Source organism: Balaenoptera borealis (genome assembly GCF_965194805.1).
Source record: "Balaenoptera borealis genome assembly, chromosome: 4".
Taxonomy (NCBI): domain Eukaryota; kingdom Metazoa; phylum Chordata; class Mammalia; order Artiodactyla; family Balaenopteridae; genus Balaenoptera; species Balaenoptera borealis.
Window position 1 is genome coordinate 106354522 of NC_138861.1, and position 14201 is coordinate 106368722.

The following is a 14201-nucleotide window of genomic DNA, read 5'->3' on the forward strand; positions in this document are numbered from 1 at the left end:
GTCATTTTCACAATGTTGATTCTTCCAATCCAAGGACATGGTCTATCTCTCCATCTATTTGTGTCATCTTTAATTTTTTTCATCAGCGTCTTATAGTATTCTGCATACAGGTCTTTTGTCTCCTTGGGTAGGTTTATTCCTAGGTATTTTATTTTTTTTGTTGAAATGGTAAATGGGAGTGTTTCCTTAATTTCTCTTTCAGAATTTTCATCATTACTGTATAAGAATGCAAGAGATTTCTGTGCATTAATTTTGTATCCTGCTACTTTACCAAATTCATTGGTTAGCTCTAGTAGTTTTCTGGTAGCATCTTTAGGATTCTCTATGTATAGTATCATGTCATCTGCAAACCGTGACAGTTTTATTTCTTCTTTTCCAATTTGGATTCCTTTTATTTCTTTTTCTTCTCTGATTGCTGTGGCTAAAACTTCCAAAATTATGTTGAATAATAGTGGTGAGAGTGGGCAACCTTGTCTTCTTCCTGATCTTAGTGGAAATTGTTTCAGTTTTTCACCATTGAGAACGATGTTAGCTGTGAGTTTGTCACATATGGCCTTTCTTATGTTGAGGTAAGTTCCCTCTATGCCTACTTTCTGGAGAGCTTTTATCATAAAGGGTGTTGAATTTTGTCAAAAGCTTTTTCTGCATCTATTGAGATGATCATATGGTTTTTCTCCTTCAATATTTTAATATGATTGATTTGCATATATTGAAGAATATATTATTGTGCAATATATATTATATACAAAATAATATATATATATTATATTGCATAAATTGATTGATTTGCATATATTGAAGAATCCTGGCATTCCTGGGATAAACCCCACTTGATCATGATGTATGATCCTTTTAATGTGCTGTTGGAATTTGTTTGCTAGTATTTTTTTGAGGTTTTTTGCATCTATGTTCATCACTGATATTGGCCTGTATTTTCTTTTTTGTGACATCTTTGTCTGGTTTTGGTATCAGTGTGATGGTGGCCTCATACAGTAATTTGGGAGTGTTCCTCTCTCTGCTATATTTTGGAAGAGTTTGAGAAGGATAGGTGTTAGCTCTTCTCTAAATGTTTGATAGAATTCGCCTGTGAAGCCATCTGGTCCTGGGCTTTTGTTTGTTTGAAGATTTTTAAACACAGTTTCAATTTCAGTGCTTGTGATTGGTCTGTTTATATTTTCTATTTCTTCATGGTTCAGTCTGGGAAGGTTGTGCTTTTCTAAGAATTTGTCCATTTCTTCCAGGTTGTCCATTTCATTGGCATATGGTTGCTTGTAGTAATCTCTCATGATCCTTTGTATTACTGCAGTGTCAGTTGTTCCTTCTCCTTTTTCATTTCTAATTCTATTGATTTGAGTCTTCTCCCTTTTTTTCTTGATAAGTCTGGCTAATGGTTTATCAATTTTGTTTATCTTCTCAAAGAACCAGCTTTTAGTTTTATTGATCTTTGCTAGCATTTCCTTCATTTCCTTTTCATTTATTTCTGATCTGATGTTGATGATTTCTTTCCTTCTGCTAACTTTGGGGGGTTTTCTGTTCTTCTTTGTCTAATTGTTTTAGGTGTAAGGTTAGGTTGTTTATTTGAGATGTTTCTTGTTTCTTGAGGTAAGATTGTATTGTTATAAACTCCCCTCTTAGGACTGCTTTTGCTGCATCCCATAGGTTTTGAGCCGTCATGTTTTCATTGTCATTTGTTTCTAGGTATTTTTTGATTTCCTCTTTGATTTCTCCAGTAATCTCTTGGTTATTTAGTAGTGTACTGTTCAGCCTCCATGTGTTTTTATTTTTTACAGTTTTTTTCCTGTTATTGATATCTAGTCTCATAGCGCTGTGGTTGGAAAAGATACTTGATACAATTTCAATTTTCTTAAATTTACCAAGGCTTGATTTGTGACCCAAGTTATGATCTATCCTGGAGAATGTTCCATGAGCTCTTGAGAAGAAAGTGTGTTCTGGTTTTTTTGGATGGAATGTCCTATAAATATCAATTAAGTCCATCTTGTTTAATGTATCATTTAAAGCTTGTGTTTCCTTATTTATTTTCATTTGGATGGTCTGTCCATTGGTGAAAGTGGGGTGTGAAAATCTCCTACCATGATTGTGTTATGGTCGATTTCCCCTTTTATGGCTGTTAACATTTGTCTTATGTACTGAGGTGCTCCTATGTTGGGTGCATATATATTTACAATTGTTATTATCTTCTTCTTGGATTGATCCCTTGATCAATATGTAGTGTCCTTCTTTGTCTCTTGTAATAGCCTTCATTTTAAAGTCTATTTTGTCTGATATGAGAATTGCTACTCCAGCTTTCTTTTGGTTTCCATTTGCATGGAATATCTTTATCCATCCCCTCACTTTCAGTCTGTATGTGTCTCTAGGTCTGAAGTAGGTCTCTTGTAGACAGTATACATATGGGTCTTGTTTTTGTATCCATTCAGCCAGTCTATGTCTTTTGGTTGGAACATTTAATCCATTTACATTTAGGTATTTATCGATATGTATGTTTCTATTACCATTTTCTTAATTGTTTTGGGTTTGTTATTGTAGGTCTTTTCCTTCTCTTGTGTTTCCTGCCAGAGAAGTTCTTTTAGCATTTGTCATAAAACTGGTTTGGTGGTGCTAAATTCTCTTAGCTTTTGCTTATCTGTTAAGGTTTTAATTTCTCCATCGAATCTGTATGAGATCCTTGCTGTGTAGAGTAATCTTGGTTGTAGTTTTTTCCCTTTCATCACTTTAAATATGTCCTGTCACACCCTTCTGGCTTGCAAAGTTTCTGCTGAAAGATCAGCTGTTAACCTTATGGGGATTCTCTTGTATGTTATTTGTTGCTTTTCCCTTGCTGTTTTTAATATTTTTTTCTTTGTATTTAATTTTTGATAGTTTGATTAATATGTGTCTTGGTGTGTTTCTCCTTGGATTTATCCTGTATGGGACTCTTTTTCCTTCTGGAGTTGATTGACTTTTTCCTTTCCCATATTACAGAAGTTTTCAACTATAATCTCTTCAAATATTTTCTTAGTCCCTCTGTTTTTCTCTTCTTCTTCTGGGACCCCTGTAATTCAAATGTTAGTGCATTTAATGTTGTCCCAGAAGTCTCTGAGACTGTCCTCAATTCTTTTCATTCTTTTTTCTTTACTCTGCTCTGCAGTAGTTATTTCCAGTATTTTATCTTCCAGATCACTTATCCATTCTTCTGCCTCAGTTCTTCTGCTATTGATTCCTTCTAGAGAATTTTTAGTTTCATTTATTGTGTTGTTCATCATTGTTTGTTTGCTCTTTAGTTCTTCTAGGTCCTTGTTAAATGTTTCTTTTATTTTCTCCATTCTATTTCCAAGATTTTGGATCATCTTTACTATCATTACTCTGAATTCTTTTTCAGTTAGACTGCCTATTTCCTCTTTATTTTTTGGTCTGGTGGGTTTTTACCTTGCTCCTTCATCTGTCGTGTATTTCTCTGTCTTCTCATTTTGCTTAACTTACTGTGTTTGGGGTCTCCTTTTCGCAGGCTGCAGGTTTGTAGTTCCTGTTGTTTTTGGTGTCTGCCCCCAGTGGCTAAGGTTGGTTCAGTGGGTTGTGTAGGCTTCCTGGTGGAGGGGACTGGTGCCTGTGTTCTGGTGGATGAGGCCGGATCTTGTCTTTCTGGTGGGTAGTACCACGTCTGGTGGTGTGTTTTGGGGGTGTCTGTGAACTTAGTATGATTTTAGGCAGCCTCTCTGCTAATGGGTGAGGTTGTGTTCCTGTCTTGCTAGTTGTTTGGCATGGGGTGTCCAGCAGTGGAGCTTGCTGGTCGTTGAGTGGATCTGGGTCTTAGTGTTGAGATGGAGATCTCTGGGAGAGCTCTTGCTGATTGATATTACGTGGGGTGGGGAGGTCTCTGATGTACCAATGTCCTGAATTCGGCTTTCCCACCTCAGAAACTCATGCCTGACAGCTGGCTGGAGCACCAAGACTCTGTCAGCCACATGGTTGGAGAGGATGGACTATGAGTTGGGTGTCAGCCACTGCACTGTTATAGCTCTGTCTCAGTTGTCTCCAAAGGTCACCCCAATACAGTGGGTTATTCCACCATTCCTCAGAACTTGCACATGCCAGTCTGGGATTTGTAGATGTCCTCCTGATACTCTTCATTGAAATACCTTGCCTTCATGGTGGTGAGAGATATGCTAATAGTGTTGGTTCTCTTCATTTCAGAGACTGGGGCAATCTGAGCCTTCATGTGGTCAGGTCAGGAGGAGCTGGCCAATGGTTCCAAAGTGATAACATGTCAGATTCCAAGACGGCTTTCTGCAGCTCCCAAGCAGTAGTCCCATGCAGCTGCTCCGCTCAGCTGCAGCACTCTGACCAGGGAACTTGGTGGGACCCTCAAACGAGGATTTCTGCCAGCTCTAGAGACTGAGTTGCCCACCCAGGCAAGGAGCTGAGGAGAGCATCTCCCGGCCCCATCTCACCAGAGGAGCGGACCTGGGGAATAATTTTTGCACAATAAACTACTTGCATCTAAAGTGTACAATTCGATCAGTTTTGACAGTGGCATATGCCCATGAAACCACCACCACAATTCTGACTCAGAACATGTCCATCATTCCAGAAGGACTCCTCAAGCCCTTTTAGAATTCTTCTTTCCCTCTATCCCCTGCCCCAGGAAACCACAGAACTGCTTTTTGTCATAATGCATTGGTTTACATGTATAAATGGAATCGTACATCCACCTAGCTTCTCTCACTCAGGACAATGCCTTTGAGATTCACTCACATCATTGTGTGTGTCAGTAGCACATTCCTTTTTATCACTGAGTACCAGTCCATTGCATGGGTTGCACCGCAGCTGGTTTAGCCATTCATCTGTTAATGCACACTTTTTTTTGAAGTTTTTGGCTGTTGTGAAGGAAGCTGCTATAAATATTTACATACAAGTTATTGTGTAGACATATGTTTTCATAATACTTAGGAGCAGAATAGCTGTTATGTCCTTTTGGAAGTTGAGACAACTGTGGCTCAGAGAGATTACATAACTAGCACATGGTCACCAGTAAGTGACAGGGCTGGGATTTGAGGTCAACTTGATTTAACTATAAACTCAAGCTCTTTTCTGGAATTAAACATTGGATATCTTTACTGGTTGAACGTGCAGTCTCTTTAGAAACCAAGAGAGGATGTAAATCCATGTCAATGTGCTAACCATGCTGGCCTTCTCAGTTTAGTCTATTTCTAAAAACACTTGAGTTTTATTCCATGCTCAGCACTGGGCCACATGTGGTGTCCCTGCCTGGGGTGGGGCGTGGCATTATTCTCCAATGAGGTCAGCAGGCAAAGTACACGTTCCAAGTGTTATGAATGGCAAAGCCTAGATTCAGGCTGAAAAAGGAAGCCCAAGCTGTTTGGTGTTGCTGAAAAATGTGAGACAGGAAGTGGAGAGCATGGAGGCTGGGGATAGATGTGGACTCCATTTTGAGTCACAGACTGAAACACCAGACAGGTAGCTGGAATGACGGGTGCACGGGGAGGGGTGCAGACTGTGGAGCACTCCTGCCCCTCCTGGGGGAGCACGGCTGCCCAGCACCAGCCGCCAAGGGTCATGCCAGTGAGGGCCATGCTGGCATCTATGGTCATAACACTAACGATGACACTCACTGGTCAAGCACTTTCATTTCTTTTGTGTTATTACTGAAGAAATAAACTTCACTGAGGAAAAAACTAAGGTATGAAGAGTAACTTCCCTTAAGAGAAGCTAGAAATGTGCTCCTTTAAATTGCAATACTGGAATTATTAGGGCATTTTGGGCTGAACAAATTTATCTCTGAGCTGGATTCTGCAGAGCCCATAGTCTGAGATCTTTGCACTGGCTCCTGGATGAGCTTGTACACTGAGTAAAGAAATTGGGACTCTATCCCAGGACCAAGGGGAGAAGTGATGGGGTTTAGGCAGGGCAGTGATCTAAATTCTGGAAAGATCATTCCAACTGTAGAATGGAGAATAGGTGTAAAAGGCAAGAAGCTGTGACAACAAGGCTGGGACTTGGGGATGCTGGTGAAGTGCCTAGGACAAAAAATTTAAGGAGGTGCTCCCTTTCAGGATGGTGCAAGTACCAATAGCGAAAGACTTAAAGCAGCTACAAGAAAGGATCCAAAAGGCTACAGCAGGACTATGGGCTCTCAGGGCAGGAGAGGATGGGGGCTAATATTCAGAAATGGGGACATTCCTGGCCTCGGATCACACAGTGACTTCAGCCTGGTGTTTGGAGTGAGTTTCTCTGCAGTTGACACCTGGCCCCTTCACACACCCTCCCAGAGTCCTGGAGCAGGGCTCTTGAACTCTCTGGACTCCGATCTCTTCTGTAAACAAAGATGAGCATTTGCTCTGAAGTTAGTACAGTCATCAAAGGAAATAGGATCTGGTAATCTGGAGAGTGGGGGTATTTATCCCTCCTTATTGGGGGAGGGGTTACTCTTTCTAGAAAGCTGAGTCTGGAGATTTCCAAATGCTGAGAGACCTAGACTGAGTCAGGACACCAGGTCCTGACCTGGCCCTTTCCTGGCTGTCACTTTACCTCTCTGGGCTTATTTCCTTCTGCAAAATCCAATGATTGGTTTAAAGTTCTAAGATTCTTTCCAACTCTAAAAGAAAAAAGCAATATATCTGTGATTCCATGAACACAGAGGAAAAAATGAGACTAGACTAAGAGACTGAAAATTAAAAAGAACCTCCTAGTGTGAGCTTATCACACTGTATGGTACAAGAGGAGTTTTCCTTGTTGACCATAGATATATCCTTGTCTTCTCCAATCTTGACTGTGCTCCACTGTAAGAAACCAGGCTGAGTCTAAGGGGCGTGGTGGTGTGGTTTTCTTTCTTTCTTTCTGTCTTTCTTTCTTTCTTTGTTAATAATTTTTAAATTGAAGTATAGTTGATTTCCAATGTTTTAGGTGTACAGCAAAGTGATTCATTTATACATATACATATATATATATATATTCTTTCTCAGGTTTTTTTCAATTATAGGTTATTACAGGATATTGAATATAGTTCCCTGTGCTATACAGTAAATCTTTGTTGTTTATACATATAGTCATGTGTATCTCTTAATCCCAATTTCCTAATTTATCCCTTCCCCCCTTTCCCCTTTGGTAACCATAAGTTTGTTTTCCATGTCTGTGAGTCTATTTCTGTTTTGTAAATAAGTTCACTTGTATAATGTTTTTAGATTCCATGTACAAGTGATATAATATGATATTTATCTTTGACTTACTTCACTTAGTATGATAATCTCTAGGTCCATCCATATTGCTGCAAATGGCATTATTTAATTCTTTTTTGTGGCTGAGTAATACTCCATTGTATATACATATAGGTGGTGTGGTTTTAAGAGTCCTGACTGAGCCCTTCGCTAAAGACCTCTGCTGAAGATACTGCCTTTCATCTTCACTGTCTATTGTTCGGTGGGAAGGAAGCCTCCCTTGGAAGCCCCTAGTAAATGCAAACCTCCAGCTGACATCTTCCCTAGGGACAACTCTTGCTTTGTCACCTTCTCCCTGAACACTGCTGCTGCCCGCCCCCACCCCCTTCTTCTTTCTTGGTCACCATGCTTGGCAGGCGGCAACTTGGCTTCTACGAGAAGTGCTGGCTGGGCTTCCTGATTCAGCCAAAGCCCGAGCTTCTCTGCATTTCCAGAAAAGGAGGGAGTGGTTCAGATCAGATCCCCAAGATGAAAATGTTTTATCTTTCTTCTGAGAGTTAAAGTTGAATCCACACCTTAAGTAAAAAAACAGATACCTTCATACCAAAACAATAGCAGTTATAAAAATACTTGTGGAGCAGGGTGGACACACGCAGTATAAACAGCTGGCATTAGAACAGCTGGCATTTGTCTTAGGAAAGACTTGATTTATTTAGGAAAATCCTTTGATTAACCTCTTGGGGGTGAAAACCCGAGGGCATGGATTAGCAGAAAACAAGAGTCAGGGGAGGAGGGGAAGGAATGGTCTGCCTTTAAAAATGGAAGGAGACTTTGGGAGGTGGTAAATAGATGGAAAAATTAATAGGGTGGGAGTTTGGGAGCCAAGTTAAGCTGGTTGGGGGACATTTCTAGCACTTAACTGCAGTGACAGCTGTAGCTCACGTCTCCTGAGGAGCTTGTGATCAGTGGGATCCCTCTCCTGTGGAAGTCAGAGTTCTCTCTTCCTTCGCTTGGCTCATATTTGAGGACCATACTCAGTTGTCACCTCCCAGCAGAGGCAGCTACTCTCCTCGCTATTGTGTGATGTCTGGTTTGTCGCTTGCTAGCTCTTTCATTTGTTTGTTGTTCATTCAGAAAAGCTTCCTTTAGGCCCCGCTCTCTGCCCTCTGTTACACCTTTCATTTAGCACTTTCCTGCCACCTTACGGTGGAGAGGCAATGGCAGGGAAAGGGTCAGGAAAGACGGTGAGCTGCCAGCACTGACACCACGTCGCACTGCACAGAGCTCAGTCCTGCAGGCTGTGCTTACAAGCCCGTTGGCCTGAGTTCAAATCCCAGCTCTCCCCATATCCTGCTGTGTGACCTAGGGCAAGCCATTTCACCTCTCAGAGACTCCGTTTTCCTTTATAATTTGAAGGGCTGCCTCCCAGGGCTACTGCAAGAATGAGAGCAGTCCCAGGTGCAGCGTTCATGCAGCAGATGAGTTAGCTGTTGTTTCATTTCTTCCTCACCCACCCCACACAGGAAAGCCAGAAGTCATAAAAACATCCCCAGTTCTCAGATGTGGGAACTGAGGCTTCCAGGGAAGGTGCTGATCCAAATGCAGGGCTCTGGGGCTATACAGGTGAAACAAGGACCCACATCAGAATTCTGACAGCTTTTCCACGTAGTTCACTCTATACTTGTGACTTAAATGCTGACTCAAGTTTATGTATCTTGGATGTAAATGAAGATCCGTAATCAGACTGTGTATAGAACCAAAAGTTTCAGGAGGGGTTTTTTTGAGGGGGAGTCTCCTCTTTCAGAAAGTTGCACGTTTCTAGTAGGCACCCACAGGGACAGGGCCTTGGGTCATGATGAAAAAGAACGTACAGTTGGACAGATAGATTGTAGGTGTTGTGTGGGAAATGAACTTGATGCAAAGGTGGCCTCAAGGGCAATGTTATCCCAGAGGTCACTGAACAAGGAGGCTCAGAGGCCAAACTAAGATAAGGTATTCCCCCTGCCCCACCTTTTGAAAGTTTACTTTATGCCACTTGGCTTTTATGAAAACTCTGCATTAGTATCTGTTTTCACTAACCCGAAGAAATCCAAAGTGGATTTCCCTTTTTTGAAAAAATGCAAAAAGCAAAAATAGGGTTCAGCGTTTGTTTTGCAGCGAGGCATTATAGAGGCAGCGTGCACCCCAAGCAGCAAGGGTGGCACAGCCGAGCTCCTTCCCCGGGAACTACACTCAGCATCTCAACTTCAAGCCACCATGCTTTGAACTGTGTCTGTGAGCATCTGTGCTCCACCACCATGTATTTTGTGCATCCATTAGCAAGATGCGTCTTAAGGTAATTTCTTCTTCCAGCTACGAAAAGCCTTCATAGGAACGCTCTGCTTTTGGATAGCGGGAGAAACCTGTGCTTGAATTCATTTATTTGATCAATTTTAAAAACTCAGGTGTAATGGAAAAGAGATGGTACAGGTTAGCACACTTAGGATAGGGTGCAAGTGGGGTAGAAGGGCCACATGCCCAGATTCTGGGTTAGTCAATTTTCATATGTTCTCTCTTTCCCCACTGACCATCATTCCATCACTTTCCATCCGGAAACACTCTTGTTTGTTCCATTCATTTTATTTATATTTAATACACATACATTCTACTTACTCTATCTGTGTATGATATGTCTCATGAGCTATATGTTTCTATACTTGGTTTCTATTTTCCATAGCAGAGTTGGTTTTTTTAAAATAAATTAAGCAAACATAGTTAACAATGAGAAAGCCACTTAGTTTTCTGAATCACAGAATTGATCACAGAATCACAGAATTGCTGAGTGAGATAGACAAAGAAGTATACAGAGAGGAAAGTGATGCACAGACACTGACTTTTAGACATGCCACACTGGACATGATTTGGGACATCAGACAATTCACTAAAACTCTCTGAGCCCCCGTTTCACCACCTGGGAAATGTGGATATTCATACCTATCTCACAGATTGTCGTGAGGATGAAACAAAATAGTTGTGGGAAAGTGGCTAAGCCAGTGAGTGACACAAGGAGGGTGATTAGTAAATGTCAGCTTCCATCCCCGCCTTTTCTCCTTTATTGTCACTTGCAATTAAATCACAGGGTTCAAATTGGACTAAACTTTTCCTCCTTTTAAAAAGAAAACATCCAATCTGACCCTTGGCAATGAGTTAATGTTAATCAACAGACTCAAATACATTTATTGAGCACTTCCTGTGTGTCACTTCATAAGTTAGCAGCCTTTCAAGACTCCATGGTAGTTGTAGGGAAAGGGTATATATCTATATCCATCCACCTCTATCTATCTATCTATCTATTTAATCATCTATCTATAATAGATATATCTCAGTTACAATAACACAAACATTATTCATTGATCTATTCAACAAATATCGTTTGAGCATTGTATAAGGTTGCTAGGGCTGCTATAACAAGGTACCACAGACCAACAGAAATTTATTTCCTCGCAGTTCTGGAGGCTAGAAGTCCAAGATCAAGGTGTGGGAAGGGTTGATTCCTTCTGAGACCTCTCTTTTTGGCTTGTAGACTGCTGTCTTCTCCCTGTGTCCCTGTGTGGTCTTCCCTCTGTGCATGTCTGTGTACTAATCTCTTCTTATAAGGACACCAGTCTGATTGTTTTAGGGTCTATCTAGATGAGCTTATTTGTCCTTAATTACCTCTTTAAAGATCCTATCTCCAAATACTTTCTGCAATACTGGGGGGTTAGGACTTCAACATGTGATTTTGGGGTGGGGCAGGGAGAGACACAATTCAGCCCATAACAAGCATCCACTATGTGCCAGACACTGTTCTAAGATGCTAAAGATATGGCAGTGAATGAAAAAAGTGGGGAGAAGTGATTATTGATGAGAATAAGGGAGAGAGAATAAAGGTGGCATTCTTGGGAGGCTCCTTGACTGAGGGGAGAGGTTTCCAGCAAGTCTTGCTCCTCTGAGCCACATGATAAGTTCTGTCCCCCACCCTTTTGATGAGCATCGTCTGTAGCCCTCTCCTTTCTGCTTCCTGACAAACTTCTATCATTGCATTTTCTTCATTGTGTTTTTTATATGTCTGACTCCCCTCTCTACTGTGAGAATAGAAATGTTGTCTTATCCCCTGCTGGTCCAGAGCCTAACATGGTGCCTGGTATGTAGAAGATGCTCAGTAAATGTTTGATGAATAAATGAATAAAACCAGAGCGGGCTCTGCTCTGCAGGCTTTGCAGTCAGGGGCCTGTGGGATCAGGCGATGAGTGAGACAGAATTTTAATCAGCAGCAGAAAATTCAAGAACCCGAGACATCTAAAGGCAGCTCTGCTGACTTCCCTGCCATCAGCTGCAGGGTTTCTGAAAGGCAAAGATGGATAAAAAATTTTGTGGGCTGGTTAAAATAAAATCCAAAGTGTGAACATTTTATTTTAGTTTTTAATTGTGAGGCTTTCTGCAAGAGAATCGTAGAACGATAGCTCTGCTCACCCACAGATGTAAGCCTAAGACTATGATTTGTAGTTCTTTCATCTTAAAAGTGCAAGGCAGGATGTGTGTGGGGGAGATAAGATTGGAATATTAGGGGAAATAATAAAACTACAACTTATTGAGTTCTTACTTACATGCCTGGCACATTGCTCAACTTGTTACACACATGATCCTATTTAATCCTTGCATCAACAGACAATGAATGCTCTCATTTCGAACATGAGAAAACTGCTCAGAGGGTGTGAATAACCAGCTCCAGAACACACAGCCTTCAGGTCCCAGAGCCGAGATTCATCCCAGACCATCTTGACACCAACGTCCCTGCTCTTACTGAAATGGAGCAGGACCCTATGGTCCTGGTCCCCACTGTGTCCTCAGCCTGCCTTTTGTCTGTGGAAAAACTTTAGCCAAAGAATAAGTTTAATCAGAGAAGTGAGAAAATGCAGAAACAAAGGAAAACAGTCAAAGGAGACCAAATAATAATAGTTTAATCATTAAGCATAGTCAAGGACCTTTAGTTCCTCCTTAAGGCCTATAGATAATATTCTGAGCCATATCTTGCGAGCTGCTTTGCAGACACTGAAGCCCCCACCAGGTGGAGGAGGATGACTACATGATGACCAAATTGAAGCCGTGACAAAAGCTGCCACAATTCCGAGAACTCTGGCCTCAAAGAAATGGGAACTGAACATTAACTGTATCTAAAACAAATGAGATGACGCTGGTCAGACAACCGATGACCAATTTCAAGATGACTGTCAGAGCTGACTGCATTGTTTCTGCATGTAGCCCCCTCCCTCTGTCTATAAAAGCTCTTGCCCACTGATTGTCGGGGATGGGGGGAGTCGGCCTTTGGACAGCCGTCCACCTTCCCCACAGCCCAGTTGCCGGCATCCAAAATAAAACAAACTTTCCTTTCCACCAACCTGGTCTCTTTATTGGCTTTTGAGTGGTGAGCAGCCGGACCTGGGTTCAGTAACATTGCCTTCTCTTCTGAGAAACTCTTTCTCTTAAGATGTCTCAGTTGCCTTCTCCGAGAGGTCCCTCGAATTCTTTCCTCACCACAATTCTGCTCCTGCATAATGACACATGAGCTGTGCACTGAGACTTTGCATTTAAACCAAGCTCCAGGGCTCACAGATTCTGAGTCAAAAGAAAACTAACCAATCTGGAGACTCATTGGTGGAGCTAAGAGGTAATTTTCGGTTGTTTGTTTGTTTTCCAGTTTTTAGTTTGCAGAGCTTAGTATGCCGTATCAAAGTAAAAACCAAGGCAATTAACTCTCAAGAAATCATTTCACCAAACTTTGCTCTGTGAAAAATCAATGTTTGAATCTTTTTCTGAAGGTACAGACCCTGTCTGAGTCAGGTCGGACTGTTCTAAAAAATGCCATAGACTGAGTGGCTTAAACAATGGATGATTCTTTCTCATAATTCTGGAGTCTGGGAAGTCCAAGATCAAGGGACTGACTGACTTCATTCCTAGTGAGAGCTCTCTTGCCAAAGGCTGCCTTTTTGCTGTATCCTCACATGATGGAAAAAGAGAGCTCTGTTCTCTCTTCCTCTTCTTATCAGGGCACTAATGCCATTACGGGAGCCCCACCCTCATGACATCATCTAAACCTAATTAACCCACAGAGGCCCTGCCTCCATATAACATCACAATGGGGGTTAGAATTTCAACATAAGAATTTGGGGGAGATATGAACATTCAGTCCATAACGGTCCCCTTGGCTGATTTTTAATAATTTAAACTGGTTCTTTACTTACTGCAAAAGAAACCTATCCTGACCCACAGAAAGCTCATTGAGGTAAGCAGGAGGCCAGTCCTGGCTGGATCTGTGCCTGAGTATTATTTTGATGGGTTTGTGATCTGATAGGACAAAATGCCCAAGAATTTGGTAGCTCAATTTCATTAAAATTTCAACTACAAGGTGAATGCCTACTTCTCCTTGAACAGCCTGTCCTATATTGATACCACCCCAGAAACATCTTTCTTCTACTACATTATTTGTGTTGCAGGGTGAAAAAATAAATATTTGATAAAAGAGACTCATTTACCCAAGTTAGGAGGCCTAAAGTGAATTCTCTTTTTGATATGTGTTCTGGCATCCTAGTGAATATAATCACCTGGAATGTTTATGAAGGTTAGACACCTATTTATAAAAATATGCCCAACTCTGTCATCCTATATGTGAATCCTCTATGTGTGCAATATTACCAATCAAAGAAAAACATATTTAAAATAAGAACATGCAAGGGCAGTTCTGATTTGAAATGCAGGGCTATTTTCTGAGCAAAGATAGAAAAATAAGTAGTTTGTTCATTTGACGATTATTTTTCACTGGTCTTAAAATTTTGCTTTGTTCACAAAAGTTCTCCCCCTAGTCCCATCCTCCCAAGATTGTATATCACTTTCCTTCAATAAGTCCAATATGATGTGTGTTATGAGGGATAACCTTAGCTGAGAAATTCAGAGGGGGAATTGCAGGTACACGATGGAGCTACTTCCCCTTGTAAGGTTTAAACAGCATTGAATTTT